The following is a 7,298-nucleotide window of genomic DNA, read 5'->3' on the forward strand; positions in this document are numbered from 1 at the left end:
TGCATGCGGCTGACCCAGGTTCAATTCCTCTCTTCCTCTCGGAGAGCCCGGCAAGCTACATAGATGTATAAACAAATAGAATTTCAAATATATCTATATGCATATGTAGATATATAAAATCTCCCCCAAATAGAAAATACACCGCTTTTTCAAAAACAAATAATTAGGGAGAGAACCTGGGGATTTTGAGAGATTCTCTCACCAACTGAGAGAATTTGGTGCAGAAAAAGTCATACTGGTAGTGTTGGAACACTAAATGCTTGAAACAACTGCATAATGAACAACTTCATAAATCGCAGTGTTTTTAATACAGATTAATTGTAATGGAACATTGAGATAGATAACCTATGTTTGCAGTCACAAGCATGCGCAGCCAATGCCCTGCTCCCTGCACTGAGGCTCCAGCCAGCCAGAAGACGACCCTCCGGGAGAGGGTGCGGTGTAGGGGGGTGTGCCTGAAACCCCATCATTAACAATGTGGTGAAGGTGCTGGAGCGATAGCACAGCGGGTAGGGGGTTTGCCTTGCACATGGCCGACCCAGGTTCAGCTCCCAGCATCCCATATGGTCCCCCGAGCACCACCAGGAGTAATTCCTGAGTGCAGAGCCAGGAATAACCCCTGTGCATTTCCAGGTGTGATCCAAAAAGAAAAAAAAAGTGATGAGTCATGGTGTTCCAAATAAATGCTATCAATTAAGGGGCTGGAGCTATAGTACAGGAAGTAGGACACTTGCCTTGCTCACGGCCCACCCAGGTTCAGTGCCCGATGTCCCATATGGTCCCTTGTTCCCCGCCAGGAGTGACCCCTCACTGAAGAGCCATGAGTAAGTCCCAAGCACTGCTGGAGTGATTGCCCCAAAATATACGAATACCCCAAAGAAAGCAGAGGAATGTAAAGGTAAAAGAAACAAGTTACAGAAGTGAAATATAAAACAAATACAGGGACGGCTCAATCCAAGAGGCAATTATTTGAAAAGCTTGTTAAAATACTACGGAGGCCGCACTTCCCAATTCACACTGGTTGAGGCTGTTCCTCACACGGCCTGAGAGAAGCCTCCAGGAGCAGGCAAAGGAGCAGAGCCACACTCCCGAGCATCTCCCGAGAGAGCCACCCCCGTCTCTGAGCACGGGGCCTTACAAAGGGTTCAGACCAGCTCCAGCTAGGATAAGCGGCTGCACAGTTCATGTTTAAATTCCCGGATGTTTAACCTAGATCAAAGGGGGTGAACGTATGTGCACAGCCCCCAGGCAGAATGGTGCCCTATCTCTGCTCAAGCACCCAACTGCCAATCTTCACCTCCAGCTGAGTATCACCAGGAGTGGACCCCATTCCCCAGTACCAATAAGAAGGCTCTTGTATTTAAAAATAATAAGAAGATATTGAAGCCAGGGGTTGGTTCAAATAGCTAGAGTGCATGCTTTGCCTACAAGAGCCCCTGGTTTGACTCCCAACACTACACGGTCCCCTGAGTACCACTGGAAGTGGCCAAAACAAATTGAATTACAAAGCAAATAGAATTCCCAGTTACACCCTAACCTATGCAACATTCTCTCCCCGGTGTTTCATCTCATGGCCATCAGTGAAACATCAGGTAATGTGCTTCCTGAATTCCATTTAGTGCACACTAAAATTCAATGAGGTCCATAACGTTCCCCCCATTTTACAGCTGAGGCAATGAAGACAGAAATTAAGCTGTCTTTCCTGGGACCCAGAGCCTCTCGGGTGGCTTGCTCTTGTAGATCCCTTTCTTTGAGTTACTTGCATCCACCCAGCACTACAACGGTACTTCGTCAAAGGAACTGCATAAGCAGGAGAGTCTGCAAGCAGTTACTACCTCTCTGCTCATCCTTCTCTCCCTACCCGTCTGTAGATCCTGTGTCACTGTGGGTGCAAGCACGGCTTAAGAGTGAGGACCAGCCCGAATGCTCTCCTGTCTGTGCCAGTGAGTGGTTCCTTTCCGCTCCACTGGCCCTACCTACCACCAGACGGTCCCAGAGCGACCCCACCCTGCAATCCAGGTCAAAGCCCCAAGCCTATAAGCCTGTGACCCTAGTTCTACCACGCCACACACAGCAGGAACCACCCCCCCTCCCGCCAGCAGCCTCCAAGTCCGTGGCAGGGGGGAGGGCACAGAGTCAGCCTTAGGGTAGACGGTTCTGAACAGTTAAACCCAGTGATCGAATCATCAATATCACACACACACACACACACACACACACACACACACACACACATCAGCAGAGCATATGACTTCTGCAGGAGATGCTTAAACAAACAGAACGAGACGGTTTGGTTATTAGGGAAAAAAGGGGAAAAGGGTGAAACGCTGTTAATTAATCTCGAGACCGGACATCCTCATCCCTAGAAGAAAACAAGGATTGTGTCACGTTGGCAGCCAGCCTTCCTGGGCCCTTTGGCCTCACGATAGCCATGAACATGGGACCGGCCCAACATGGTGGCCAGTGACCACTGAGAGCCCCAGTATTTCAGAAAATTCCTCAAGGGCTCGCCTGGGATTATTTTGTGCATTCGTGTTGGGCTTTAAGAAGGGAATTTAGGCACCAGAGAGAGAGTTGGGGGTCAACTCTTGGCATGCAGACCACCTGGTTTAATCTCCCACGCCACATAGCTCCCCACTGCAAGGAGGGGTCCCTGAGCACAGAGCCAGGAGTAGCCCCGTAATACCGCAAGGTGGGGCCCCCAAATAAATAAGTGTATCAAGAAAAGCTAAATGGGAAGCCCTGGACAGGCTTTCCTCGCCACAGTCCTCACAACTGCCTCTGGGCCCTGCACCCACCCATCCCCCACCCCCACCCGGCCAGGGAGCAAACAAAAGGAGCAGGACCAAAGGTCGCTAAGAAGAGTCCCAGAAAGCAAAGAAGGGTCTCCCCTCACCTCACCATCTGTCCCTCTCCAACCCCACCTGTCCCGGTGCCACAGGCAACCTATTTGCTAGACTTATTCTGGGGCAGAGGTAAGGCTGGGGCCGGGGGCGTGCTGACTCCGTCAATACTTCTGCCAGTCTTGCACACTTGGCAAAAAACAGAAATGCATGTGCCCAGGATAAAGAGTCCTCAGTGCAGCGGGCAAGAATAAAAAGGCAGGGGCCAGAGTGGTGATAGTAACGCAGGAAAGGGTGTTTGCCTTGCATGCAGCCGACCTGGGTTCGACCCCCGGCATCCTATATGGTTCCCCTAAGAACTGCCCTAAGTAATTCCTGAGAGCAAAGCCAGGAATAACCACTGAGCATCGAAGGGTGTGACCCAAAAGCAAAGAAAAAAGAATGCAAAGACGCCCACTCACCCGGTGCAGACAGAGGCTGCTGTCCTGTGGCCCCTTTGGAGAGAAGCCCCTCCCACCAGGAGACCCCAGCACGGGGCGCATTAGATAGATTTTTTTTTTGTTTTATTTAGAAAATATAAGACAGGAGAGAGTTCCACAAAGTAAAGGAGGAGTGAAACCGCCGAGCCGGGATGCGGGCTGACACTCCAGGCGGAGTGCTCCTCCAGAATACAGTAGCTGAAGAAAAGGCAATTCCCCCGTGTTCCTTGGGGGGATTTCCCCCGTTTTCCGGGTTCCTCCTTCCCAGCATCTCTGCTCCCAGCTTACCTTCACACTCCTGCCGGGAAGCCAGGCCGGGGTCACTGCCCTGCGCTGTGCGTGGGAAGCAGGACGCCGTGCGAGTTCCAGGCTGAGCAGTATTTGGGGCACTGGAGATTGACTCGTGGGGCTGAGTGGTGGCCAGCCATGTGACCGGGGTGGGGGAAGGGACGCAGGGAGAGGGGCCGGTGTCCGGCTGGCCAGCGGGCTGGGCTAGCACAGGGTCGGCACAGAAGTAGCTGTGCTTAACTTAAGCAAACACCTGGGCTCTCACTTCCTTCTTGGATTTTAACTTGGTCATCTTGCTTCTGGCTTAGAAATACTGACTTATTCTCTCTGCCTTGGTTCCTATCCCATATTTTTCTCTCTTTTATTTGGATCCTGTCTTTGAGGGGCGATGGAAGAGACTTTAGAGGAGACCCAGCCTCACCCCAGGGGTTCCCACTTTATAGATGGGTGGTGGCACTTGGACCCTGTAGAGACCTAGTTCGGTATTATAATAAGGGGTGACCCAGCTGTCTTGTACCCCCAAATTATAGCTTACTTGAGTATCTTAAATCTGTAGAGTTTTGAGAACACTGAGTTACTCATAACAGATCTCCTCCTCACCCTGAAGGTACCAAAAGCCATCAGATTAGGACACAGCTTGGAAACTGAAGCTCTAGTAGGTGGGGTCAGAGATCTTGTATGAACAAGTTATGTGCATGCACCGCTATCATGATCTTCATAAAATACTCTGCAGTGGGTCCTTCTGGAAGGTTGTTGATAGCTGAGAAGTCAGGGGTGACCTTAGCGCTCCCTCTGGCCTCATCTCTCACATGAGCTGACACATCTGAGAGTCGTCCTGATGGTGGATGCGGAGAGGCAGAAGTGATGGGGAATGGTAGGAGAGGCAAGTTGGAGGTGGCCAGGCACGAAGAGGGGGAGGAGCATGAGGGAGGTGAGGGAGAAGGATAATGAGGATGGAGGGGGAGGAGGGGGAGGCGGAGGAGGATGGAGAGGTTGAGGGTAGAGGGAGAGGAGGATGGAGGGGGCGGGGGGCGTGGTAGGTGGAGGGGCAGGGGGAGGGGCTAGGTGGAGGAGTAGGGGGAGGGGAATAGGTGGAGGGGGACGGGGAGGGGGAGGGGAGGGGATAACCTGAGAGACCTTGGATATGACACAGTAGAAGATTCTGGCCAGCGTTCTGCTGATCAGCCCATGTGAGTCTGAGCTGTGATGGTGACAGGAAATGACAAGCCCTTGGTGTCAGGTGCTGGAGAACCTGGTCCGTCCCCGAGCTCTGTGCCTGTCGGCTGATGCCTCCCCAAGGGTCCTTCTCTGTAGTTTGCCCTTCAGAAACGGTGGCTGTGAGTGGGAACGAGGTTCTGCTTCTCTCTCCGAGCACTTTCCTCTTTCCCTCAGGCAGGAGCTTCAGGCCTTGCAGAAGTCTCTGGAAAGTCCTCTCCTCCCTGAGAAGCGGGCATGGCTCATGGCCTGGTGAACTGGGGAGAATAAAGTGGGCCCAGAGAACACATCGCCCCTTCCAGCTGGCCCAGGGACGGGGCTCTCCCCACCCCTCCACAGTCATGCTGCCAGCAGGCCAGGGAGTTTTCCAGCCCTGCAGATAAGTTTGACTGGAGAGTCTGGGAGGGCATTAAAACACTTGGGGCTGGAGAGACAGTACAGCGGCAAAAATGATTGCTTCGCACGGGACTGGGTCCAATTCAAGCTCCAGCACCTCCGAACATCACCAGGACTAAGCGCTAAACACTGCTGGGTATGGCTGTCACCATTTCATAGAAAAGAAGAGCCAGAGACCTGGAGAGAGTATGTGTGGCCGACCCGGGTTCGATCCCCAACATCCCATATGGTCCCAGCACCGCCAGGAATAATTCCTGAGGCAGAGCCAGGAGTAACCCCTGAGCATCACTGGGTGTGGATGAGAGAGAGAGAGACAAAGACAGAGACATAGACAGAGAGACAGAGAGTGGGAGGGAGGAAGGGAGAGAGGGAAAGAGGGAGAGAGCGAGAGAGGGAGAGAGAAGGGAGGGAGAGAGAAGGGAGGGAGAGAGAGGGAGAGGGAGAGAGAAGGGAGGGAGAGAGAGGGAGAGGGAGAGGCAGAGAGGGGGAGGGAGAGAGAAAGAGAAAGGAAGGGAGAGAGAGGGAGAGGAAGAGAGAGAGGGAAAGATAGGGGGAGAGAGGGGGAAAAGAGAGGAAGAGAGAGGGAGAGTCTGATTGCAATGGTAGTCTCTAAACTAATGTCCCCAACCAGCAAGCTTTCTGTTATAAAATTGCTTTCATTTCTAGGAGTTTGCCTTCGGTTCTCTTAATTCTCCCTAGATTCCAAGTACAGAGGGACGCAAACAGAGGGAGACATTGTTTGCACAGAGGCCCTCACAATGCGCAGCAGAGAATCAGTAAAAGAGTGTGCGTGGGGGGGGGGGGCACTGGAGTGGGGCGGCGCCAGCCCAGCCTCCAAGTGCCCCAGCCGCCGGAAGTCACGCCCTCAACCCACCCTTGGCGCCATCTTGCCACATTCAACAGAGAAGAAGCCGGGCGTTCTGGTGAGCAACGCGGCCCTGAGAATGCTCCGGACTCGAAACAGGGCCAGCAACACCGGGGATCCAGATGGAGGAGGTGCAGCCACCACACTTTCTCCAGATGGAACCCCGGCGACACTGAGCAGCAACTAACACAGCTCTGGGATGCGGGACTGGGACAGCTCCGAACCGCGTGGCTGCTAACGCGGCCACGCAACCTTTTCTAAAAACTGAAAACATTCAATCTTTTAACAGAAAACTAATTATCAAATGCTTCCTTGCTAGTAGGGCTGTCTTTCTTGGGGGGAAACTCCAACAACAATAGTGAGTTTTGTGTTGAAATATGGAACGTAATCAAGGTAAAGAGAAAATGAAGTGAAATTCATTAGTTATACAGTAGGGGGTGGGGGGCGGGGGCGGGGGTATACTGGGGTTTTTGGTGGTGGAATATGGGCACTGGTGAAGGGATGGGTGTTTGAATATTGTATAACTGAGATATAAACCTGAGAACTTTGTAACTTTCCACATGGTGAGTCAATAAAAATTTAAAAAAAAAAAAAAAAAAGAGTGTGCATGTGGCTGATGGAGCTACGGTCTCTTTCCTTCCAGTTCTGGCATCCTGGGATTTGTAGGTCTCTCAGCAGAACGAACATTCATGACACCAGGCCAAGGCTGTCTCTTGGCAGACAGTTTCCTAAGATCTAACTCTTCTTTCCTGCTTCAGAGCAATGATGCCTCAGGCCAGGTACTCCTCTCCTCTGTCTAGACCCCCTGCCTGCTTTGCTTTCCCTGTTCTGACCCAAGGCCCGTGGTGCCTCCCTCCCTTCCTCTCACTGGTGCCCACAGCCTGTTTCCTGCCAGCGCCTGACCCAAGTCAGCCCATTAGCTGTCTCCTCCTGCACGTAGCACTCTCCCATTCCAGAGAGAGGTTGTCCTTGCGCATAAAAATAAAATAAGACAGCGTGGAGGAAGTGAGTATGTGCATAAGAGATTAAAGTAGCAAGTCCCTGGATCAGAGAGATGGTACAGCTTGTGGGCACCTGCCTTGCCCACAACCCACCTGGGTTCCGTCCCCAGTGCCACCTATGGTCCCCCGAGTCCCTCCAGGAAATCAGCCCCGAGTGAAGAGCCAGGACTGAGCCCTGTGCATGGCTGGATGTGGTCCAAAAACCAAAAAC

At 52.3% G+C, this 7,298-nt stretch overlaps 1 protein-coding gene across 1 annotated transcript in view; it reads right to left on the reverse strand.

Annotated features, from left to right (window-relative positions):
• Positions 1 to 3,634, reverse strand: part of SLC4A5 (solute carrier family 4 member 5) — a 97,620-nt gene extending 93,986 nt beyond the window's left edge. Inside the window, exon 1 of the mRNA XM_055120930.1 lies at positions 3,611 to 3,634. The gene's annotated coding sequence lies outside the window, so the exon portion shown is untranslated. The remainder of the gene's footprint in view (positions 1 to 3,610) is intronic.
• Between the last annotated feature and the right edge of the window lie 3,664 nt (positions 3,635 to 7,298).

This window comes from Sorex araneus, chromosome X, assembly GCF_027595985.1.
Source record: "Sorex araneus isolate mSorAra2 chromosome X, mSorAra2.pri, whole genome shotgun sequence".
Taxonomy (NCBI): Eukaryota; Metazoa; Chordata; class Mammalia; order Eulipotyphla; family Soricidae; genus Sorex; species Sorex araneus.